Below are 27,110 nucleotides of genomic sequence, written 5' to 3' on the forward strand. Positions count from 1 at the left end.
CTAGAGTGCAGTGGTGTGATCTCGGCCCACTGCAACCTCCATATCCCAGATTCAAGTGATTCTCTTGCCTCAGCCTCCTGAATAGCTGAGATTACAGGCACCCACCACACGCCCAGCTAATTTTTGTGTTTTTAGTAAAGAAAGGGTTTCACCATGTTGGTCAGGCTGGTCTTGAACTCCTGATCTCGTGATCCACCCACCTTGGCCTCCCAAAGTGCAAGGATTACAGGCGTGGGCCGCCGCGCCTGGCCACTGATAGACTTTATACTCAGTGAGTATAAAAAATGTTTGTAAGCCAGTTTGAGATCCCTATTGTTGTGAGTCAGGGGTAAGGCCTGATTTTAGTGTATACATTGTATTGTTTCACAGAGTAAATAACCTGAGCTTCTTACAGTGTTTACTGAGGTATATGAATTAATGATGCAGGGATTAGAGGTAAATGACCTCATTGATCAGGATAAATCTTGGATGGAATCTTGCTGGCAACTTTGGAGTAAAATGTGCGTAATTTAGGGCTACTTTACTTGGAGTGTTAGAAACCTATGTAGGTTCAGTCACTGGGTACCCTAGCACCAATAATACATAGTATTCTAGCACCAATAGGACCCTAGTAGATTGAAAAAATTAATGGCTTAAAAACAGCAAGCCATTTGCTTCCTTCTCACTGATGGGGTTAGGCTTGTTAACTTTCTTCATGTGTATTTTTTTAAAACTATGTAAGCTATGCGAACATATTTGGAGTTTTTAGTTCCTTTTTATTCTATGATATGAAGATAATGAAAATGACTCAATATAGTCTCTTTCCATAAATAAGTCTGTAAATAAACATATATGCATACATATATATATTCAAGCAAGCATTTTTCTCATTTTCTTTTTATTCTTCAGACAACTCCTTTGATCTTTGTTGTTAGCTAGAAGGTATATTTTTCTTTAATAAAGGCACATGGCTCCTGTCAAAGCTAATGGAAGTTATGTATGTGTGTTTAGAGGCACATACTGTGGAAGAACATAAAAACTTATATCCATGTTTGTATTTTTGGAGCCAAAGAATGAATTCAACAGTAGAACACACACTTTCATGAACCTGGCGGATTTCTGAACAAGTTTGTGTTGGCTTTAGGTGAGTCCATCAGATTTCAGATCATTGGGAGAAATTAAGGACTCAGTGTTGAGTTTACTGTGATAAGGGTAAGTAAACTGTCACTCAGGATCACAGTGGCTTCCTTCATGAAGATAAATGTCTTATTAGATCTAAGACATCATGTCGTTTATATAGTCTGGTATAAATCACAGATGAAGATGACGAACTGGGCTTCCAAGTTGACAGTAATTTATATTACTTAAACAAATGGTTACCAAGGATTATACATGTTTTTGTGAAGAATTAAAAAACAATAACAATTATCTGTCTATGAATGACCCGTTTTTCATTTTCAGCCCAGCATGTTGGGCTGTTGTTGTGTGTTTAAACTCTGACTTTTCATCCAGTACCCAGTAAAGTGCTCTCACATGTGTTGATAGCTGGACATCTTCCATAATGCTTCTTTCACTAAAACAAACTGCTTGCGAATTTAACCCATATATTTGGGTTAAATTCTATGTAAAATCATGGAATTTAAGAGCTGGAAGAAAGTTGGCAATCACCTAATCTAGTCTCTGTTTTAACAAAGAGAAAACTAAATTTTAAAGATGCTAAGTCGTCAGGTGTGGTGGCTCACGCCTGTAATCCGAGAACTTTGAGAGGCCAAGGTGAGTGGATCACTTGAGGTCAGGAGTTTGAGACCAGCCTGGCCAACATGATGAAACTCCATCTCTACTAAAAATATAAAAAAATTAGCTTGGCATGGTGGCAGGTGCCTGTAATCCCAGCTACTCGGGAGGCTGAGGCAGGAAAATTGCTTGAACCTGGGAGGCAGAGGTTGTAATGAGCCAAGATTGCACCACTGCACTCCAGCCTGGGCGACAAGAGTGAAACTCCATCTGAAAAGAAAGAAAGAGAGAGAGAGAGAAACCAAATGAAGAAAGAAGGAAGGAAGGAAGGGAGGAAGAAAGGAAGGAAGGAAGATACTAAGTGTCTCCATCCTACAACCAGCAAGTGATAGAGCCAGTATCATACCCAAGACCACCTCTCTGAGAGTGACCTCTCCTGGCTTACACTGCATGCATTCCCTCACCTGCATGATCTCAGTATGCTTTTCAATGCTGCCTCCACAGAGGTTTGTAGAAGGCCTGATCCTGGCTCCTAGGTGATTTCTTGCAAGTTTCAGTCAAGTTCTTCAGACACATGTGTCTCTCTTGCCTATATACATTCTTATTATTTTCCTAGGATGATTTGGGAGTGGTATAGTTTATAAAGAATTTCAAAAAGGCTCCATAAATGCCAACAATTATAGTTATGAATAACATGCATTAAGCCCCTGAATTGATTTGACACAAAACTAATTAATTATCTTTTTTGGCCTTTTTGTCCATGTTATAGATTTTAATATACTACTAATGAAGAGTTAGTTATTGAATACCAATATTGAATGTCCTTATTCAATCATGAGTTTGGATGCTGTGTAGAGGATACAAAAAAGGAATAATATGTGATTCCTTAGCGAGCAAATAATCTAGTTGAAGAGAGACGATTCGGGTACCTTCACAACTAAGCATATGGTACATAATCCAGTGTTGATGACTGGGGACAGAGTTTGCAGAAAAACCTAATTGGTTGGACTTGCAGTAGTTTGGAAGAAAGTTAAAATAATATTTGACCTAGGTTTTTGCCAAAGTGTTTTTAGAAATCTTTTCCAGAGCGGAGTATGAGCAAAAGTCCATTCTTTGAAAATTGAGTTTCTACTCAGTAAATGGCAAAATAACAGTGACCATTTTTAAGTGCAAATAGTTGATTTTTAAATGAGTGACTTGACAGAAGAGAGTAAGCTTTTTCATTATGCCGTGAATATTCTTTTGTTTCTCTCCAAATTCTAAACTAGTCAACAAATTTAATGGTAATGTGAAAGTTCTAGTATATGATTATCAAAGATCTTTTATATATCTATCTGATTGATATATGAATCAGTCAGAGGTGGGGAGGGATTATATATCTTTGGATGCTGTTGATGAGAAAATCTTATACAACATATTTTACTACCTTGTTCTTAGAATCTGTACTGCATTATAATAAATGTAGCATCTGCTTTATAGATGAACATTGAATGACCCCAAGTTTGGCTATCTTTCCTAAGACAATCAGCGCTAAAGTTCTAGAGGTCTGAATTCTGAGGTATAATTTTAACCACCAGACTATCCTTCCTCAAGCTCCAAAGTCACTGACCATTTTTACCTCAAAATCTCATATTCACTTTAATCAGAAAGAATTTCATTTAAGCATAAAATAACTCTTTTGGGCCAAGTATGTTTGTGTTTATACGTAATATATATATTCAACTCTTCCTGCTTTGATTGTTTTTGTTTTTCTACTAGTCGTAATTTCTTTTGGTCTAACATAGAAGTCTGACTTTTCAAGTAAAAAAGAAATGTTAATAACACTGTTTAATACAACGCTGAACCACGTCTTAATCCGGAATATTATGGTGTACTAGGGAAAGATTGTTGAATTCACAAACTATATTATACTTCTGCTCTAGGCTGTCTTTTTAACTTTGAGTGACAGCCTTTTTTATGTTGGGCCCTAAGTAGCTTAAGTCCAGGTACACTGGTCTAGCAGGAAAGAAAGATTATACGGAATAGATTCTCTGGCTTGTAAAAGATTGGGATTTAGAGGGGAATTGTTCCTTTATGGGAAGTTTTCATTTATAGAAGCCTTTCCCAATTTGCTGACTCATTTTGTTAAAATATAGCTTATATGGTATAGTATATTTTCACAGAATACTCTGAAAGATAGACATTGTTGTCTTGGTTAATTTTATTATGTTGTCTCATTATAATACCACAGATTTTATTTTAATCAACAAAACATAGGGTTAACTAGAATTACTAGCTCTTCTCTCTACAAGTGATCATTATCATCAGTGAAAGACATTTGTGAATGCCCAAGAATATAGTTGAACCTAGAGATTGTTGGAGCTTAGGGAAAAAAATTACTTTGAGTTATCTAATCTAGCCCTTCTAATGAATTCACATCATTCTTACTAATATCTCATTTAATTAATTATCAAATATAGTTATTATGCTTTGGGTCCTCCCTTTGCTGGACATCTTTCCCGCCCAACTATTATTCCTAATTTATTCTTCATGTCTAACCTAAACTTTTCCTTTCTTAGTTTCAGGCCATTGCTCTTTTCTATACCATCTTCTGAGACTGAATAATTCCCCTAATTCATTTATATTGTTACCTTTAGAAAGTATTAAAGACTGAACATTTATCCCCAGAGTCTTCACTTTTCCAAACTACATAAATTTCAGTTCTCTTAATCCTTACCTCACTCTGCCCCTGTCATACTTCCAGTGCTTAGATATTTTATCACACTGCTTGATATTTCCCATTCCAAGGGGATCACCTAACGAAGAGAGCTGCCCTATGGGGAGGGGAGTGCTCAAGAGTAAAATCTCATATAAACCACTAGAAGATGCCTAAGTGTTTATTTGATGTTGGTATTGGTGATCATCTGGAGAGCACACCAGTGTAGTGCTTGCTTTGGCATATGTTGGGATATATGTGTATTTTAATGCTTTAATGTATTATGGCCTGTTGTAATTGAATGTCTATAAAGTAGCAGTTAAGAGGGTTTTATAGACCTTGGAAGAGATCAGAATTCTCTAGCTCCCTCTCGTGGTAAAAGGAAATACTACTTTTGGGCTTTTCTGGATTTTTGTTTTGTTTTGCTTTAGTGAAGAGGAAAGCTAAGATATGTAAGTTCTCAACATGTGAGCTTACGTAGCGAATTCAAAAATTAAAACTGTTATATGTATGTGTGCGTACACACACACATACTCAGATATGAGAAATTCATGTTCTTTTATTAATTCCTTAAAACCTCAAAAATATTACTTTCTTACAATCATTTCATATATTCTTATTATTACACAAATTAAAGGGAGGATAAATAAAACTATAATCTTGAGGGTTTGTATTCCTAAACAGATAAAGGAAGTGGGTTAAATATGAATTTTAAACCAAATTTACAGGTATTTTTTTCCTTTGCCAATTACAAATGGATGTGGTTAGTATTTCTAACGTATTTAATCAGATCTCCTGTGTCTCCTACAACATATTAATTTTACAGCTTATTATTGTAGCATTCCTTCTATGGTAGACACATTTCAGATACTGAAGTTCTAAGTAAGTGGCAAATAGCTGAAGAAGACACTGAACTGGTGTGCAAATGTCTTCATGTGAATTGCCTATGGAATAAATTTTTACAGGTAGCAAAAAATTATGTTTGTTTTCTAGAAGACTACTAAAAGTAACCCTTCTGCCTTGAAATAGTTGATCTCTAGACAAGAACCAATGAAAAGTTGCTATTAATATGTCTTAGATGGCAATGCAGAAAGTGATTAAAATTAGACACTATCCCTAAGTTTGTTTTGTTTTGTTTTAGGCTATTCAGAAACTTGAGTAATGGTTAAGGTAGACTGTTTTATGCTTAAATCACATTCTGATGAAAATATGGGGTCCTATTTAGTTATTCTGGGAACTCTAGGAATAAATTTGAGACCATGCTTTTTAATATTAAATATTGTCCTTTTTTCCCCAAAAGAGAGTACTGAATATTATACTCATTGAGAAATTGTAAGAGAAGAATGATATAGACATACCACAACAAAATGAAAACGAGTTGGTCGCAGGTGAAATAAGTGAGAATATGCAATAATCAAATATCAATTAGGAAGCTCGTAATTTTGACTAATTTTTCTTCTTTCTCCCCTACTTTAAGAGATTATAATTATTTTTTAAAAATAAGGAAATCAATTTACTTTTATTAAACTATGTGCTTCTCCCTTAAGATATGTGAATACGATTTTAATCTTAGCTATTTATTAATATTAATTTTTAGTATTGACATTCCTATGAGCACCTGAAGAAAAAATTTAACCAACCTACAGATCAAACCTCTTAATAGCAAAACATTTATGGATCTACATAGGAATGATCTAATTTGTATGCATTTTTTAAAAATAATAATTTGATATAACATTTTTTAGATTTAACTACAATCAAGTTAGGCAATCTTACCTTGATCTCTTGATCTGTGTCAGATTTCTTAGATACCTGCTGGGCCTGATTTTTTTAAATGTAAAGGCCATGCTTTCATGAGACAGATAAAATTGTGGATTTTTATAAAAACTCTGGAACATTCTTATCTGAGTAGAGAAGCAGAAGATGGCCTTTAGTTATACCTGTGCTATTTACTACTATGTACATTTCAATTGCTTTGGTCACCAAAAAGTTGTGATTGTTTTTGGAAATACATTCTTTATTGTTTTTAAGTTATTGACATATTTTCACAAAGCTCTCTGAAGGGATCTGTCTTTACTTGGCTTTGGAAAAGGTTCATTCTAGAATATTTTTAAAACAGATTTTATTAATTAGCTTAATATTTTGTACTCTTCCGTTTAGCACTATTAGGGAAATTACAATGACTAGCTTTTTGAATATTAAAGTTGATAACAGCATAATATAGAAATTATTTGCAGAAGTTTAACCTGTGTAACCATAAGAGGGTGTCAGGGTCTCTTGGGGTATCAGAATAGTTGTCAAAGTGTAGGATAGAAGGCGATTTCCTAGGAAACTGCATCTGAGTACCTGTTGAGTATCTTATTTTAAATATGATTATTTTCTTTATCATATAATTGAAACTGAAAGTAAGGCAGTTTCCTTCTACCTTCTTTGCTTTCTTGCTCTCTGTGTGCAAATGCTTTCATCTGTAAAGCAAATATCTTTCTTAATTTTCCTAGGAAACATCAGGACAATTCAAGGAGCTCTTCATGTGGAATCTTTTGCACGTTTGCTTTCTCAAAAATAGCAAATTTACTTAAATTTGATAGTATTAGTATTTTAAATGTTTTCCCCCTAATTTGGATTCATTAAAATTCCCTATTTGTTTGGGGTGAGATACATTAGAAGGAGCTAAACAGGGAAAACTTCTTACTGCTTTCATATTTGTTCCATGGATACATTACAATTTTAAATTGTAATGTAATTTCCTAACTCTTAAATATATTAATTTGGTTAGATATATTTCATTCAGTGTTAAGAGGCAATACATATAGCTTGTCTTGCCAGCAGAAAAACATTTTTCAGCAATATAAGATGTCTCAGCTTTGTCTATTCAGATAAAAAGGTATATGAAAGAATAATGACTTTGCCTATCAGATGCAAAGAAATTTAGGACAAATGGTGGAAAAGTTCATATCAATTCCAGTGCAGTTAGGAAGGCTAGGCTACTCCACTAACTAGATCTGGCAAAAATAAATGAGGACTAACTTGTGAAGGCACATAAATCATAAGCTTTCAGAGTGTTTACATTTTTATCTAATGCTGGCCTTCTGTCAGCATTTTTGTTGCTTCTTACATGCTTACATTATTTCTTACATTATTACATTTTGTTGTTTCTTTCTGTTTTTAAGAAGTTAGTTAAGGGAAATAGCTGAAATTGTACAAGTGGTGATTTGGTAAATTCTGCCAGTTGAGTAAGTAATTGTGACACATTTCATAATTTGCTTATGATTGTTACAGGGTGAGATACTGTATATTGAAATTATGGCTGTTACAGTATGAATCACTATACAGAACATTGCAGAGGTCCTGGTCTAGCAATGCAGAAGCCACCACCTAGGTAAAAAGTTTTGCAACTTTAAGTTTACTTTTCCTATCTAGAATAGGCAAAAATTGAGTTCTGTCTGATTTACTTATAATGTTCTTTAAACTCTTACCCACGTTATCACTCATAATAATTCTAACATATTATATTTTTCAGTCCAAGTAATATAAGACCATGCTGGGTATGATTTTCAATATACGGCAAAAGTGTAAAATTAAGAAAAGATTTCTATGAAATTTTTTGCACACTCTGCTAAATGAATTATTGAAATTCCAATAAAGAATTTTTTTAAAACCCTAAAAAGCAGTGTAGGTTTTATTTTTCCCTCAATTCTTTCATGTCTCATAAATGTCTCCATGAAAGCTGTATCTGCAGAGTTAGTAAAGAATATATTCTACAATATTTATCCCATCAGGAAGATTTTTAAAACGTGGCATCTTGATATGAGATATTGACTGAGGTAGGCTGGCAGTTTTACTGGCCTGGCAGATGCAGCAGGTTTGCAGTAAATCCTTGTGGTTAAAAATCCCTGAGAAGTTTTTGATTAAGAAACTTTTACTATCCTTTTAAAGTGAAATATGCTGGTCATTTTTTAAATGATAAAAGCAGATATTTCATGTTATCGTCTAAAGTTTAGTTTCTGAAATATATTTTAATAAGTTTGTTATATGAAAGTTCCTGGATTTCCAAGATGTTAACTTAAATTATCAGTTCATCGTCCAGCCTATCCAGAGAGCATGTAAAAAGAAATTATAAAAGTAAGCCTATTCAACAAAAATAATACAATTTTATATTTTAAATCTGAAAACCTGCATACAGAGCAGTTAATAAGATTATTCTTGTATAAATATTATCAGTTATTTAAAGCTGTAATAATATAATAAACTATGCTGAAAGGTAAAATTAAAGAAAATGTATTTTAAAATAAGAATGTAATTATTTTTTAAAAGTACTTTTAAAAAACAAACTAAAATCATGAGGTAGTTTTTAAAAAGGCATTACAAGTTACATTTCTACTTAGAATCAGTAAGGACAATGATTAATTTACAACATAATGTGAAGAGAGTGGCAAAATTTTATTGGCAAGATATGTTTAGAAATAATATTTTGTATAAAAATTCACAATTAAAATTTATAATTTATTGAGAATTAAATTTTGTAGATGATGCCTAGCTCTTTAAAAAGCCACATGTTCAATGAATATATTTCATCCCTCCTTAGATGCTTTATTAACTAGCTTATTACTAAAAAAAGCCATATATGACCTTTCTTCTTAAATTTTGCATGAAAGCTAGTATTTTGCATGAAAACTAGATTTTTTTTAAAGCCTTATATGATTATCTTTTTTTTTTTTTTTTTTTTCTTGAGACGGAGTTTCGCTCTTGTTGCCAGGCTGAATGGAGCCAATGGCGCGATCTTGGCTCACTGCAACCTCCGCCTCCCGGGTTAAAGCGATTCTCCTGCCTCAGCCTTTCTAGTAGCTGAGATTACAGGCCTGCGCCACCACGCCCGGCTAATTTTGTATTTTTAGTAGAGACGGGATATGTCCATGTTGGTCAGGCTGGTCTCCAACTCCCCACCTGAGGTGATCCGCCTGCCTTGGCCTTCCAAAGTGCTGGGATTACAGGCGTGAGCCACCACGCCCAGCCTATGTGATTATCTTTAAATTTTTTGATTTAATGAAGTAAGAGCAGAGGTTAAAAGAGATGTATGTTTCAAATTAGTTCCTGGTTACTATCGAAGAATATGTGTCTATATTTTGCCAAATTAAACTTAAAAAAAATCCACATCATATTAACAAAAACTGCTCCTTAACTCACTAAGATTCTGTGTTCTATTCCACAATTTCAAGAGAAGTAGCTAAAACAATCGGCATCATTCTTCACCTAGATAATGCTTTCTCTGCAGCTAATAGCCCCTTGTTCATCAAGGAAACGAATGTGCACGGAGGTGACATGTTCTTCACCCACTGCTCTTTGTTCGAGGGTCCCTTGGACTGATTGTATCAGCCTCAGCACTGATAAATATCCCCCCAAACTTTAACACTATGTTAAATTGAGTTATGAGGTTTTAAGGTTACACTCCTCTGGCTGAAGGTTGATTGTCTCTGAGAGATAAAGGAATCATGCCCAACGATAACAGAATCCTTGCCATGGGATAATCCTGGTTATTGAACTCATAGTTCTCTTTACTTGGTTACTTGGTCACTCTTTGTTGTTTTTTTCCCCCCTGGGGAATAACTGGCTACTAAATTTGTGATTCACCACTCTTCACCCACTCCCCCAAAGATATTTTAGCAGGAACCACAACACCACAGCAGTTGAAAGAACGAGACAATTCAAGCAAATAGAACAGCTTCTTGAAATGTGCTGTCACTTAGGGTGTGCCAACTGCCAGAAGCAAGAGGGACACAATTCTTATTTGCCCTTCTGGCAGCATGAATGAAGAGGGCGGGTTGCAGAATGCTTCCCTTCTCCTTCCCACAGCCTTCCAATGTCTCATGCATACGTTTAACCTCCGGTGGTTTGTTTGGTTTTTGTTTTTCTTTGTTGAGTTGTGACTTTTGGATTATGCTCTGATGGCAGAAATGTTAGACTTGCTGTCCAGGCAAAATTTTAAGCCGCAACCTTTGTTGGTGACAGTGATAGTGGCAGTCCTTTATGCCAATCTGCAGTTCCAATCCACATACCGCTCCATAACTGTCTTCATAATAGTAAAAACTACCAAATAATGGTAAATTAAAGGCTTTCCGATTAATTGTGAATACTCATTTTTTTCCTTCTCATATAAAATTTTTAAAACTAAAAAAATAATTAACTGGAATTGATAATACCATAGAGAAAAACTTAAGTTTACCTGCATCCTAGGAATACGAGAGAAAGCCCTGTGTAGGGAGAAGTGTTTAAACAAAAGCATAAATACCACCATCCTGCAAAAGATTTATTAGCCTGGCCTTCATTACCAACAACAACAATCACTTACTTAGCACATAACTATGCTGAATACATGGCACTCTATAAGGTGAATTAATAGTACCTGCTTTCTATAATAAATTTATTGAATGCCTACCATGTGCCAGACATAGTATTTTACACACATTACCTCTAATCATCATTACTACTGTGCATTGTAGGTATTATTATTTCCTTATCACAGATGAAGAAATTCAAGCATCAGGAAAATTAATCTGCCCGAGTTTCTCCACTAATAAGGGGGCAGAGGCAGGATTTGATCAAGTCTCCGTAGTTCCAAAACCCATATTATTTCTAGTATGCCTCACAGAAAAGGTAGTAACGTTGATTTTTGTTTGTTTGTTTTTTTGGCTTTTTTTAGATAAAGTCTCACTCTTGTCCCCCAGGCTGGAGTGCAATGGCCTGATCTCAGCTTACTGCAACCTCCGCCTCCCAGGTTCAAGTGACTCTCCTGCCTCAGCCTCCCAAGTAGCTGAGATTACAGGTGACTGCCACCACGCCTGGCTGATTTTTGTATTTTTTTAGTAGAGACGGGGTTTCACCATATTGGCCAGGCTGGTCTTGAACTCCTGACCTCAAGTGATCCCTCCGTCTTGGCCTCCCAAAGTTCTGGGATTACAGGCATGAGCCACCATGCTCAGTCACGTTGATTGTTACTCCTCCAGATTTTTGTGTACCCTGCTAAAAGGAAAACAGAGACTCCAGAGTTACTTTAAAAAGCAGTAGCACATTAATAATGGCTACCATGAATCGAGCACCTACTCTGGCAGGCATTGTGCTAGACACTTGTATAATTTCTTGTAGTTATCTTTAAGTCCAGTATTGAAAAGACAAAGGGCGTCTAATTTCAAAATTCATACCTTTCCTACTACACCACATTGTCTTCCACTATTACAGAGAAAAATGGGCTCTAGCACTGTCCGACAGAACTTTCTGTAGTGATGCAAATGGTCTATAATATATAATATTTGCATTTTCTAGTGGAGCAACCACTAACATTTATAACTACTGAGCACTTGAAATGTGGCTGGAAGACTAAGAAACTATTTAAAATTTAATTTTTTAGTTAATTTAAATATACTCTTAAATAGCCATATGTAGCAAGTGGCTACCAAATTGAAGACCACAGCTCTAGAAAAATGACTTCTTAACTAAATAGTCAAGAGTACCTGAAAATAGTATTTAAGAAATTTCTTTAAAAACAGATGGAATGGAAGTTTGGTGGGCAAGGGAGAGTAGAAAGGAAGGCTCAGATATAGGCTGGCTGAGGAGAAGGTCAGAGGTGCAAGGTAGGTGAATAGGCAGGAGAGCCCTCAAATAAATTTATGTGAGAAGCCCAGAGAAAACAGGATGTGGAGTGGAAGAAAGGAAGTGACCTGGCAAAGTGCTTTGAAGAAGAGCATTAGCATCCATAGTTAATGGATTTGCACAGATTGAAAGGTAAATAAAAATCAGCACTTTTTTTTTTTTTTCAGTATTCACCCACTGTAAATCATTACTTGACATTTTGATTGGTGGCTTTGGAGTAAGTTGTTTAAATGGTACTGAGATGTTTGTGTAGGACAGAAACCCACTGCTGTCATCCTATAGAACTCACAGAGCTCCTGGGTCATAGGGCTGTAAGTTTCCTAGGTACAGGGGTATCATTTATTCCTTCACAATTATTCATTAAGTCATATAGACTCTTTTGTTTCAAGTCAGTGTCATATCTAACCTTTCTCAAGAGATAGATTTTCCAACACATTAAAATATTTTTTCATTATAAAGATATTTAAGCCCCTGATTATAAGTAATGCTGTCACGAATTTGTACACTTTATAGCTCTTTGCACTTTAAAAACCTTGTTCAAATGCATCACCACATTTAACCCTCCCAGCACTCTCGTGAGGTGAGTCGTATCCTTGTTTGATAGGTGAGGAAACTGAGCATGAGATTCATCTGGGATCATACATCTCACATGTAGCAGAGCTGGAACCCAGATGAAAGACAGACAGTTGCAGAGTATGGGTTCTCTGATCTCACTCTTGCCATTGTTGTTTCTCAGTATTCAACTCTCTCTGTGGTGATAATTATGGGCATCACAGTGAGCTGTAATACTTTCATGCATGAGTATCCATTTTTCTGATTAAGAAACAGAGGCATGGCGGGGCACAGTGGTTCATCCCTGTAATCCCAGCACTTTGGGAGGCCAAGGCAGGCAGATCACTTGAGCACAGGAGTTTGAGACCAGCCTGGGCAACAGGTCGAAACCCCATCTCTGAAAAAATGAAGGAAAAAAATTAGCCAGGTGTGGTGGCATGCACCTGTAGTCCCAGCTACTTAGGAGACCGAGGGAGGATGGCTTGAGCCCAGGAGGTCGAGGCTGCAGTGAGGCAAGATTGCACCACTGTGCTCCAGTCTAGGTGTTAAGAGTGAGACCTTAGAAGAACATGCTGAATTGCCTTGCTAATAGGCAATTAGCAAAATGCAGACGGTGGGAAACTCCAGAGTCAAATATTCCAGGTACTTAAATGGATAACTTATAAGGAAAAGAAAGGGATGAAGGGCAACATGTAGATTAAAAGAGATTTTTAAAACATAATAAAATGTCTTACATGGGCAAGAATTTTTTAAAAAGAAAAGAGAAACTAAGGTGCAGATGTATTGGAAACTAAATTAAGGTGCAGATGCACTGAAAACCGTGATTTATTTTCTGCTCTATCACTTAGTCTCAAACTTTATACCTTTCTATAGTGAAATTGACAGAAAGAATGTTCCATTAGCTTAATATTCAGTGATCACTTTGGAAAATACAAAATTTTAAAAAATAAATAGCAGTCATTGCTATTTAGTGTGTTGACCCTAGTGTCTCTTCTGAATGACCATAAACCTTTTGCCTATTCAATTTTCTTATGCTGGGCACGGTGGCTCACGCCTGTGATCCCAACACTTTGGGAGGCCGAGGCAGACAGATCACCTGATATCAGGAGTTCAAGACCAGCCTGGCCAACATGGCGAAACCCCGTCTCTACTAAAAGCACAAAAATTAGCCGGGCGTGGTGGCGCATGCCTGTGGTCCCAGCTACTTGGGAGATTGCGGCATGAGAATCACTTGAACCAGGAGGCAGAGGTTGCAGCGAGCCAAGGTCATGTTACTGCACTTCAGTCTGGGGGACATAGCGAGACTCCATCTCAAAAAAAAAAAAAAAAAAAAGAAATTTCTTATCACACACCTTGTGGTTGACACTTAAAATGGTTCTTTAGAAAAAAAGCATTTTGGATTGGAGAGCTTTATAATAAATTCCTAGTATTCTGTAAATCTTAATAATACTCAAGTTTAAAGTTCTGTGGTCATCAGAATGGGGAATAATCTAGAAAAACCAGTGGGGGGATTATTAGATATATATTAATGTCCTGCTCTGAATTCTGATCCACAATCAACCTAGGAATAAAAACAAACATTTAAAACAGTTTTCAAACATAAAAGGAATGTACTTACAAGATAAGCTATAATGTCCAAGTGTTCGAATTTGATCTAGATAAGCCATTCAAAACAAAATCACTTCTTCATTTACGGGGATGCTGAGTTTGCAGAAGAAAATGTTCCAATGAGAGACAACCTTGTATATGTTATTTCCAATCAATTCTGAAGCACCAGAAGATTGAGGACCCTGAGCCATTTGACCTATAGAGCTTCCCACAAGCTCTATAGTTTCTTTTGTTTTTATCAGCTCTATTTCTGTAGCTTTGAAACAAATGAACTTATGATTTTAAGAATAATATGAGGCAGGAAGATTTTCACAGGAATTTTAATTAGTCTGGCCCATACTAAAACAAACAAATGCATTTCCCCCCTTTATGGAGACAGTTCTGGCAAAGAGCAGGATGTATGTACAAGGATGTTAATTACCAGGTTGTTTATAATAAAGGTCAAATTATTTACGCTTTTACACCCCTGGAAGGATTACAAAATGTTATAACATTAATATAACCATTTTTAAGTTTTCCTATATTCTACTTGGTTATAACTTGTAGATTTATGTTGTTTGCACACAAAGATGATGATGATGTGTGTGTACATTTTTGACAATAGAAAGTGTGTTTGTGTGAATTAATGAACAGTTTTCCCCTTAAAATGAAAGCTACTTATAGTACGAAGACTCTTTTGCTTGTACACGTCTGGTATTTGTTATGGATTCTGAAATAGAAGAAGGTCAAAGTCTGGAAAGACATATATGGTTTTCCCTTCCGTAAAGATTACTCTACTAATGAATATTTCTCTCTAGATTGTACTTGGGTAATCCCGGACACTTCCTATTTTTATTTAACACCTACAGATTCCTGTACAGCACATTATATCTAGAATTGAAATCCAAAAGAAAATAAGTATAAACTAACTGTCTGACATTAAATACTTTATTAAATAAATCATGAAAATCTAAATTTTTAAAAAAGAATTAAAATCCATAAACCAGCTTGGAGCATTTTCTTTAGGAAAACAGGGAGTTTTGACACTAATCTGCACCTTCACCCAACATTTATTGTGCCTGTTGTGTGTCAGACATAGCCAGGCACTGGGACTACAGCAGTGAATAAAACATGACCGTTACCTCCAAAAAGAGGCACACAGTCTAGGTGGAAAGACAATATTCGAACAGCAATTTGACTACTGAGTAGTAAGCACCAAAAGTGAGGAACATAAATGGTGATATGAGAGCATAGTGGAAGAAGCAGTAACTACACTTGGAAAGAAAACTGGAGACCAGGGAAAGCCTCTCTGAAGAAATGATATTTAATTATGTCTTAAAAGACCAGTAGAAATGTATCAGGCTGACCATGGTTGGGTGGCAATAAGTGAAAATACTCACTGTTGGGTAAAAGTACAGGAAGAGACCACATGCTGCAGGTGGATATATAGTTTGGTATAGTAGAAATTGGGAAAAATGTAACAAAAACCTTAAATGTAAATGCCCTTTGGACTTACCAGTTCAACTTTTAGGAATGTAATTCAAGAAAATAAGTATACACAATAACTTTAATAACGTTCATTGTAGACATTTACAAAAATTGGAAACAGAAATACCTGAGCTACTACCATACAATGGAATATATGCAACCACTAAAAGTGGTGTTTGTAGAATAATATTTATGTAATGATTATGGAAAGATGTTAGTAGTTTGTTAAGTGAAAAAATAAGGTTATAAGACAGTACATACAGTGAGCTCCCACTTTTTGAAATGTGTGTATATGTGTGCAAAGAAAAAAGACTGTAATTCTCTTCACCAAAACATGTATAATTTTTATAATTAAAAATAAGCAATAAAAGTTACTCTTCAGAAATCTTGGAAATAATATGGCTCTTAGAACATCAAGTAATTAGAAACAAGCTAAATGTCTAATTACATGGGATTGGTTTAATAAATTATAGTACATCCATATGATGGAATGCAGTGCAGCCATTAAAAATCATGTTGTCAGTAGAGGGGTCGTTATTGTCATAGGAAAATGTTCATGATGTATTAAAGGGAAAAGGCAGGATACAAAACGTGTGGAAAGGACATATACCAAAATGTTACCACTGAGTTTTTCTGTGTTATAAGATTATGGGTTGCTTTTTTTCCCCTTTGTGTTTTTCTATATTTCCTAAGTTTGCTGTTTGAACATGTTACTTTTTAAAATGAAAGGTCATTGGTTGTTTTTGTTTTTTCAAATGAGCGTGCTAGAAGTTGTGACATTAAATAAGTGTTGAGTGTTAACAGCTCAGAATACCTGAGAGTCCACAGTAACATAAGTATGTGTCAGGAGCAAAGAGCAAAACAGCAGCATGTGTTTGTAAAGGTCGGAGTGTCCCTTACAATATGCCAACCAGACCTGGGAAGACTCCCCGATCTGTCCCTGGAGCAGTGCTAGGAACAGTAGCCAGTCTCAACACTGTGGCCTATTAGGAACCTGACCCCACTCAGCATCGTTCCTCTTGTCCCTCTTTTTTTGTCCAGGCCTTCCTATGTATCTCCCTCTTCGTTATGATCTTTTTTGAAGGTAACAGTAATGTCTGATTCAACTTTTGTGTTCTCACTCTTCCAGCCTCTAGGATCTGCGTGGTACTTTTCACATAGAAATGCTCAACAAATGCATTGATTCTTAGTATAATGCATACTATTACTAGTAAATAGTTGTTAAATAAATTTGAAAACAACTAAATTTAAAGCTAAAGGTCACAATGCTTTCTATCATAATGCCTTGGATTTTGTGCCCTATTTACCCAGAGCAGCCCATTTAACCAACATTTTCAAGGATCACTTTCTAATGATCTAAGTGAGAAACTTACTTGGTTTTAATTGTTGAGTTTCCATAATCCACTAAATATAATTTGGACTCTGTGAATAAAATTTCTTGTATATTTTCCCAGTATTAAAAATACATTAGCTATGCTGGAACTCATCTGCCATTTCTCTGTCCAGTGATTGATACAGTCTTCTGAGGTTTTACTGCAATTTGTCCACATTAACTTGGCTTCTTTTTCTCTTGCCTTTTTTTTTTTTTTTTTTTTTTACTGTTGTCTGAAAACTTAGCTATTTAACTATTTCCCTCTTCCAAGTTGTAACATGCTCTGCTAATTGTCTACCAGCATTCATTCTGCCTTATTTCTTTCTCTTTTTTGTTTTTGTTTTTGAGACAGAGTCTCACTCTGTTGCCCAGGCTGGAGTGCTTTGGTGTGATCTTGGCTCACTGCAACCTCCGTCTCCTGGGTTCAAGCAATTCCCCTGCCTCAGCCTCCCAAGTAGCTGGGATTACAGGTGCATGCCACCACGCCTGGCTAATTTTTGTGTTTTTAGTAGAGACAGGGTTTCACCATGTTGGCCAGGCTGGTCTCGAACTCCTGACCGCAGATGATCTGCCCGCCTCCGCCTCCTAGCATGCTGGGATTACAGGCGTGAGCCATCACGCCCAGCCATTCTACCTTATTTCTTACTTATAGAACTCTTATTTCACAGGGGCTATGTGCCCAGCTGAAAAGTGCAAAGGGCAGGTTTTTCTAATATAAGGACATGAGACACAGTTCTGACATCAAGGTGTAAAGTGAAGTCACCAGAAGAACTGTCTCTCCAAAATAAGAAAGTTGAGAAAGCCCTTTGCCCCTCCTGTCTTCACCTTTGCTTTTGTTCTGTCACCTTCTTCCTGCCTGGAATATAGACTTGCTGCCTATAGGTACAGCAGCCACTTGCTCAGAGTATTGTCTTACCCATGGCAACAATCAATAAGTAGCAAAGCTAGAAGAGCATAAATATCCAGTCCACTCTTTCTGTTATACCTTGAGTGTAACTGTCAATGAACTTCCCTTTATTGCAGATTCTAGTAATTTTCCCCACCCCCAAATAAACCACATATCAAACGAAATGGGTCTAAATATATATATGCATACATAAATATGCATAATACAATTCAGCAAACATTCCAGTCTCTTCCTGTGCAAGCTCTATGCTAAGAAACAAAGAGGAGAGCAAGACTATCCCTGCCGTCTGGTGGCTTATAAATAGATTTACGTGCATAAGTAATGAAGGTATGCTAATTTTATAATGTAGTAAGAGAACAAAGTAATTTAAGATCCATCTTGAATGGGAAATTCTACAAAAACTTTAAGAAGGTAGTAGGCTTTGAAGTACAGTCAGCAGGTAAAAATAAGGAAAGATAATGCCAGGCAGATAATGAAAAATGAGCAAAGATATGAAAGGAGACATTCAAAGGGTAGAGTTCAGTAGTAGGCTGTGGCTAGAGCATAGGCTGCACGGGTAGGAACAGGAGAAGATAAAACTGGAAAAATAATTTGGGTATGGATTCTGAAGATTATGTTTAACCTTTATTTTCGAGGTGATAGGCAGCTGTGAAGTTTTTTTTAAAAATCACAGATTGACTTAGTCAGGTTTATATTTTGGGAGGAAAGGGTTATTAGAGAGAAGATTAGGAGATGCTTGCCATGGTATTGGTGAGCAGTGGTGAGGACCTTTCAATGTCAGTGGACCTTTCCATGGAGAGAGAGGGACTGGAGAGAGCATTTTACCTTTAAAAATAATGAAACAGGCTGGGCTTGATGGCTCACGCCTGTAATCCCAGCACTTTGGGAGGCCGAGGTGGGCGGATCACAAGGTCAGGAGATTGAGACCATGCTGGCTAACACGGTGAAACCATGTCTCTACTAAAAATACAAAAAATTAGCCGGGTGTGGGGCGTGCGCCTGTAGTCCCAGCTACTTGGGAGGCTGAGGCAGGAGGGTGGCGTGAACCTGGGAGGCAGAGCTTGCAGTGCGCCGAGATCAAGCCACTGCACTCCAGCTTGGGTGACAGAGTGAGACTCTGTCTCAAAATAATAATAATAATAATAATGAAACAGAAGGATGAGCTGGATATAAAAGATCATTGTGGAATATTGTTCCTGAAAATCTCTTAAAATAGAGTGGCTGACTATCTCTCTATCTTGAACAAGTTACATATTTATATCTAGAGAGGTAGGGAATTGGCCCAAATGATTTCTTGAGGGGTCATTCTTTGCTTTTGGGTAATTAGAAAACATATACAAATGGGTAGTTCCTTCTATACTCCAGTGGAATTCTTGGTTAGCTAAGTGTTGCTTGTTTCTCTCCATTCTGTTAGAGACTGCTAGCCATGTTACTGATTAGTATCACATCCTCTAAAAATTGTTGGAGAAATTCTGGGACCTCACATACTAAGGTGCTCATTATCTGGATGCCTGTCATTGGCTTGGCTGGCCTAGGCCTGGAAGCATAGATTTCCACCAGAAACAGAAAGCATTTGACATATAATGTGTTCAATAATCACTGTCTTCTGCTGCTCCTTGCCCAGCATAACAGTTGAATGACAGTTTTGAAGTATCTAGGAATTTTATTCATTATTGTTCTTTTAATTACCACTATTACTGATAGTAAGAAATGCTTTTTCTTTAAAAAAAAAAAAAAAAAATGGGTGGAGGTAGAGATGGGATCTCACTGTGCTGCCCAGGCTGGTCTCAAACTCCTAGGCTCAAGCAATCCTTCTGCCTCAGCCTCCCAAAGCAGTGGAATTACAGGCATGAGCCACCACACCCAGCCAAGAAATCCTTTCTCTTTTGATAAAAACTTGTATGATTTTTTCTCTCTGATTGTGTTTTCTTTGCCTTAGTAAGATTTTTAAGAGAAACTTACTTTCTTTTTTATACTGCAGTAACCATTAGTATTTTTAGGAGTTATAAAGTTCAGGCCAAATAATTTACTTTTATTTAACATTTATAAGTGTGCCGGGCACTGTGAGTCTACTATGTTCTAGGTTTTTATAGCAACTTATTTCTGGGAGAGTAAAGAAAAAATTTACTTTCAAAAGACATCCTTGTCTAGAAATATCAGTTTAATCTTAAGATAATATTACTGATTTATTATACCTCCCAGAATAGACTTAGGGGCTTTTTAAGGTTTACAGAGAACCAGTAAGATCATTTAATTAATACTTAAGGCTGAGTTTTTCCTGATGACATATTCTTGAATTGTTACTCTGTTGTTTGTGATTCATGAGAGACTGTTTCTTGATAATAACAGATATCATCAATAGGAAATTCATCCTTTTTTCCTTTTGGCTTCATTTTTATTCCTGGGTTATCTTGTATGCCTTTGGATCTCTTGCCTCATGAAATATCCTGGTAATTTTGTTTTCAGGGTTTTTTTTTTTTTTAACCTTTGGATTACTAAAAGACTATGAGATTATTTGTCCATTTAATAGAGGGTTACCATAATGGTTATCATATAAGAGATATTTTGGATACTTGGTCATAAGCTTTCTGATCAAGTCTTCAAAATGTTTATTAAAAAAGAGGAGTCACTGCAAAAACAATATTCAGAATTTTATTCATTTATTTATTTGTTTGTTTGTTTGTTTTTTGAGACATGATCTCACTCTGTCACCCAGGCTGGAATGCAGTGGTGTGATCACTGCTCACTGCAGCCTCAACCTCCCAGGCTCAGGTGATCCTCCTATCTCAGCCTCCTGAGTAGCAGGGACTACAGGCTCATGCCACTATACCCAGCTAATTTTTGTGTTTTTTGAAGAAGTGGGGTTTCACCATGTTGCCCAGACTGGTCTCAAACTCCTGGGCTCCAGTGATCCACCCACCTTGGAATTTTAAAATTACTTCCCAGTCAAGCTGTGGAGCAACATCATTGACTGCTATGATCTACTGCTGTTTCTTATGTCCAGAATACTCTGATGGAGAAAATAATTGGCATCTCCAAGTTTGTCATTATTTTCCCAGTTGAAAAAAGGCTTCTCCAATTCTTTCTTTTTAAAACTAGAGACAGGGTCTCTCTATGTTGCCCAGGCTGGTCCCAATCCCTATTCTTTTACATTAATTTAAATGTCATACTAGAGGCTCTAATTAAATTTTCTGCTCCAGGACTATAGAAAGGGTGTGGCAGGCGAAGATTTCCCCAAAAAGGATTCCTCTGGAGATGAGGAGACCTTGGGATTTATGGCTAAAGTGCTTCTGCAATGTACCTTTGAATCTGTAGAGGACTAGAAACAACTGAGATCCAGCTCCAGTTTCACACTCCTGATCAATTCCTTTTGCCATTCCAGTCTATTTCTTCTGTTTAGTTCACTCTCTCAGAGAACTATCTACATAAAGCCCAAAGCCTCATGTATTCAAAAGTTATTCTTACTGCTATGTGTACTTCTTTAAAAGTTCATTTCTCCTTTTTATTTCCACTTCAAGATGGTTATTTACATTAAGTTGGGAATTCTCGAGACTTTGAATAAATTGAAGCTAATAATAGAAACCTTAATTTTTAAGAAAGCAATTTTTTTTTTTCCCCGAAGGAAGGTCTTGCTCTGTCTTACCCAGGCTGGACAGTGGGGCAATCATGACTCACTGCAGCCTCAACCTCCCATGCTCCAAGCAATCCTCCCACCTCAGCCTCCAGACTAGCTGGGACTATAGGCACATGCCATGCCTGGCTAATTTTTAAATTTTTTTTGTGGAGATGGAGTCTCACTATGTTGCCCAGGCTGGTCTTGAACTCCTGGCCTCAAGTGATCCTCCTGCCGTGGCCTCCCAAAGTGCTGGAATTACAGATGTGAACTACCACGCCCAGCCAGGAAAGCAAAGATTTTTAAAAGGACAGTTACGAATACAAATACAACCATTTGTATTATACGTACATTATTCCACACCCATGAGAGCCTAATTGTGACGGTGATGACAGCAAATTGTGTAAGTAGCTTAGTGTGTCAGAAAAGCCAAGTGAATGAAAATATCAGTCTTGATGTAATTATAAGTGAAACCTCTTAAGTGGGCCACCCAGCATGAAATCAAAGTGAACCAGCCTCCTGCTTTGGGTATAAGATAATTGCCATCTGAGGTCAAAAAGAAATGATGTTCTTGATATAGTATTGCACCATTAGGTGTATTATTGAATTTGGACTGGTGAGAGTAGAGCGCTTCTCTGAAACATTTGTTTGCTGTCAGGGCAGCATGGCAAAAGGGATGGACCAGTGTTCTGTTTCAATATGGCAATTCCTACAGAAGAATATAGAAATATGAATGCCTTCCTACGGGCTTATGAATTATGACGCTTTACATGAAATCAAAAAATCATTGGTATTGTTCATGTGTCATAATGAAAGTTGATTTGCACTTTTCCGGTGCCATTAAGTCATTTTACAGTATTATGCTTTCTAAATCTTTTCATTTTATTGATACTTCTATTTTGCATTATTTTTCTCTCAGACCTGTTGATTGCATTTTTTTCTTAATTTAACTCCATTTTATTTTATTCTTGAAGTACTTTAGTTTCTACCTCTACCCTTTTATTGCTTCTCTGTTTTTGCTGACTTATATGATGCCTTCTAACTTAATGTCTCATGAGAGTTTAATATTTGTTCTAGTTTCAGCCATTAATAAGCATGAAACACATATGCATCCTGAAAAACTCAACTAGATTCTTATTTGAATTATTTCAGACCTCGAAGTGACCTGAAGTTACTTCAGTTCCTTTTGTTTACAGATAAAGATACTAAGATGTAGAAATGTTAAGCAACTTGCCTATTATCATTTATTTTCAAGCTTTATTTAACTTCTGGCACATGAAAATTATTCATATCCAAGTATATTTATTTCAAAAGGAAATTTTTATGAACATTTTATATGACCAGCTTACTGGTCTAAGTGTAGAATATGCTTTGCTGGTCCAAACCTTTAAGCACTTTCATTTCTTCATCTTTAAAATTGTTCCTATTGTATAACTTGATTTCTTAATTTAATTCAATTTTTAAAATGTTTAAGGCCATGTTTGTGATAGTTCTACTTCTGTTTGGGAATTGACCCCTAAAAAAGAAATGAAGGTCACCTGATCACCATTTAAGTTTAGTCTTTATTTTGTGTTCATCATTTTTTTTTTCTCTTTCTCCTTGAGCAGGACTTTTATTCAGGTGTCAGGGCTGCTCTGCCACAGTGCCTACCTGGGGCGCATCCCTTATGGCCGCCCCATCACAGCCCGAACCAGTTGGGGACGCCGCCCCGCCAAGGGTCACTGCTCTGCCTCTGCTGCCTCTCCTCCGCGAGCATGTCGTGGAGTCCGTCGGCAGTGCTGCCTTCGGGGCTCTGGTCTTTCTCGGGAAACAGATCTGGGAACGTGAAGGTCTGTCCATGGGCCAACTGCACGTAGGCGACCTTGTAGTCCGGCTTCTTGATCCTCACGTTTGTGTGATCTCTTCTCTTGTTAGAGCCATACTGCACCCGTGTCCGCACGGCAGCCACGGGCACGTTATAGATGCTCTCGAGGTAATTCCTGAGGTCTACCCTTGTCATTTCCATGGGGATCCGGAACTGCACGGTGTCCTCGGGTTGGGCCACACCGGGCGCCACCAGCTGAATGAAGAAGTTGGTTCGGAACACCCGAAGTTGTGGGCCACCCAACTGGTACGGGATACCTACATTCCGCGCCATGGTGGCCGCACGCGCTTCCCGTGTTCATCATTTTTATATCAACACTAAGATAATTTTTTTCCTCAATTATCATACAAGGGATTGGTGATTTTTCATAGGTTTATTTTCAGTGGGAGTCCCTTCTCTTCATTCAGCCTTGTCAACAGATGAATGCCCATGAACATCCTTCTGAGCATAGAGTCAGGGATCATCATTCACTATGGTTCGGAGAGGCTGGCACCTTTCGCTTCTGCATGAGCAGCTGGGCCTCAGATTGTCATGGCCAGGATGTGACTGTCAGCCCCGCCTACAATCCAAGGGCTGGATACCTGCCATATGTTGGATGTGATAAGGGAGAAGATGAAGGATCAGATTGGGACTTTTTTCCACAAAGGCTACTGGGGGATAAGATCTGTATGAAATAAGAATGATATAAAAGAAACAGTGATAAATACCATAAGGAAGATGTGGTTTCAGTGTTATGCAAGTTGGGGAAAGAGGAAGCTGATTTTTAGCTGTCTGATCAATAGCTCATATTAGTGTGGTAGCCTCTGTCATGTGAATATTCTTTTGAGGTTCATATGCAGATGAACGTTAGATGGAATTCTGCCAATTGCTTTGACTATTCTTCTTCCATTCATTTATCATTGAGAACCTACTATGTGCACAACTTTAGACTAGTACTGGGGACACAGAGATGAAGCTGACAAAACCCTTAGCCCCATAGAGCTCATATTTTACTGGGGCCAATATGTTATATAATATCAAGCCATGGTAAATGGTCTGAAACTAAACACAACAAAAAAGACAGAAAGGCAGAGAGAGAATGACTAAAAAGGGTGACGGTAGATGTCTTTGAGAACAGGGTGATCAGAGGAGGCCTCTGAGCAAAGATCTGAATGAAGTGAGAGATCAAACTGTGGGTTGATCTAAGGGAGGAGCATTCCAGGCATAGGGAATAGCATATGCAAAGGCTTTGAGGTAGAACCCATCTTGGAGTGTTCAGGGAATAATCAAGAAACCTATGTGGCTAGAGCCACACCTGTATGGCTAGAGTGAGATAGAGTGTTAGGAAATGAGGTTGAAGAGACAGAAAGGACTAAGTCACTGAAGGCCTTTTAAGCCATAGTAAGATATTTGGATTTTATTTTGTATATCATGGGAAGCCACTAGTGAGTTTTAAGCAAGAGACTGGCATGATTTAACTTACATTTCTAAAAGAATTCTCTATTCTTTATAGAATTGATTTAAGATAGGAGTGGAGGAGGGGAGAGACTAGGGTGAGGTATACTGGATGATCCACAGGAGATGGGAAGAAAATACTAGCATATATGTATATACAGGTTGAGTATCCCTTATCCCAAATGCTTGGGACCAGATGGGTTTTAGATTTCAGATTTTGGAATATTTGCATATACCTAAAGAAATATCTTGGGGATGGGATCCAAGTCTAAACATGAAATCCACTTATGTTTCATATATGCTTTATATGCATAGTTTGAAGGTAACTTTATACAAGATTTTAAATAATTTGTACATAAAACAAAGTTTGTGTTAAGTACTTATGTGTAGAAGTTTCCACTTGTGGCACCATATCAGTGCTCAAAAAGTTTCAGGTTTTGGAGCATTTTGAATCTTGGACTTTTCTATTAGGGATGCTCAACCTGAATATGAGAAAGAAATTAAGCTTTTGTAATATTAATGAATTGTTAGTATCATATATAAGATCTGTAAATATACACAGTAAATGGATAGTTGTGTCTAATAAAAATTTACAGTTGGGGAAATCAATTTTAAAAAGTTTAAAAACCACTGTTCTACAGTGGTGATTCTACAGAGATGATGCTGGCTGTTCATTGGCTTCCAGCATCTTTTCTTTGGAAATTGTCATAATTATTTTTTGTGCTTTTATTCTTTTTCTTATCACTACATAGCAGTGGTTCTTCATTGCCATAAAAATGAGCATGCACAGGGAAGCACACATGCACATTTGCATATAATTTCAGAGTGTTCACAGATACCACATTAAGAATCTTGACTGTAGAGGATCATTTTAGAGCATGCTTAACCCCAGGGACATAACATTTATCCTTTTTTGTGAATATTCCAGCATTTCTATCCCTGTTTTTGTCAATTCTAAAATTATTATATGAGTACAAATTTTTTATTTACTTCTTAAACCTGGAATTCTGACTTGCAAGTGAGGGCAGTTTGTTTTAGTTATATTTTGCTATCCATCCATTTGTCATTAAACTATATTGAGGCTTAGAACAATAATGCCAAATCTAGTATTTCTCTCACAGAATAGGCATCCTATTTCTCTCTGTTTTCTGGAATGTTGCCTGGGATGTCAATATTAATATATATTGACAAAGGTCCTTATGAGAGCCAAACAGGAATTAGAAGCAATGTTTTTATAGTCCATGATGTGATTTTTAACATGGATCCCAGCCATCTGGCTATGTGTTGCTTTCATCAAAGAAACTGACATTCCTCTGTACTTTCGTGGTTACACCTCAGTCTCTTGGGTAGAAGTGGGAGTTGAGATCAGGCATTTTTCAAGTATTCCTTGGAGGGTTTTTTTTTGTATATATAATTTTTGTACTTTTCTAAGTGAAGGAACATAGCAGATTTTACCTGCCTTTTAGAAACTACCTAATGGCCCAACATTGTGGGAACCTTCCAGCCTATTTTGTTATATCTGCCCAACCCTAGTTACAATTGACACCATAAAATGTTAATCTTTTAGAGATTTCCCTCAGTGTACACTGTGATAATTTCCTACTTAAAGAGTTTAGCCACCTGTTTGCTGAGGCCTTTGGTTTCAAACTATAGTTAAAATTAATTGCTGATAATAAAATTCAGGATGCCAGTCCACTGTGATGGTCAGATGAAGGATTACTTTTTTCTTTCAATGCTGTTGAATTTTTGTAAGTGAGGACACAAGAAGCTCCACCAAAATAAACAGGTTATTTGACTTTATAGGTGTTTTCTTTCCAACTCTTTTGTCCCTTCTACCTGTATAGCCTGTTAATGTTTGGAGGCAGTAGTGATATGATACAAAAATGATATAGAAGAAAATCGACTGTCATTTTGTTTTTGAGAGAACATGATGCCCCTGTATGTAAACTATGACATAAAGAAGTGAGAAAATTTCTTCTTTGTTTACTCTTTGCTGTTTAACTTTTTGCAATTCATCTTTCTTTTTCAACAGTCTAAGACAAGATAATGAAAACTCTGTGTGATTTCAGTTTATTCCTTTTAAAAATTTACTTGAGTTAGAGACGAATACTCAAATTCATTTTTTAAAGTCAACTCATATAGTTTACATCAACCTTAGTTTTGCTTTTAAATCACATATTTTATTTTTAAAAATGTATCCCATTATTTAAACTTTCTTACTAAAGTCTTTGCTTGGGATTT

General features: G+C 36.7%; 1 protein-coding gene and 1 pseudogene across 2 annotated transcripts in view; one reads left to right on the plus strand and one right to left on the minus strand.

Moving 5' to 3' along the window:
* SKAP1 (src kinase associated phosphoprotein 1) overlaps window positions 1-27,110 on the plus strand; it is a 298,502-nt gene that overhangs the window by 88,444 nt on the left and 182,948 nt on the right. The gene's annotated exons all lie outside the window — the stretch shown is intronic.
* On the minus strand, window positions 23,215-23,727 carry LOC105553311 (annotated as a pseudogene). Its single transcript, XR_001008134.1, has one exon. The product of XR_001008134.1 is annotated as a 39S ribosomal protein L23, mitochondrial pseudogene (transcript).

This window comes from Mandrillus leucophaeus, unplaced genomic scaffold (assembly GCF_000951045.1).
Source record: "Mandrillus leucophaeus isolate KB7577 unplaced genomic scaffold, Mleu.le_1.0 Scaffold59, whole genome shotgun sequence".
Lineage (NCBI taxonomy): Eukaryota > Metazoa > Chordata > Mammalia > Primates > Cercopithecidae > Mandrillus > Mandrillus leucophaeus.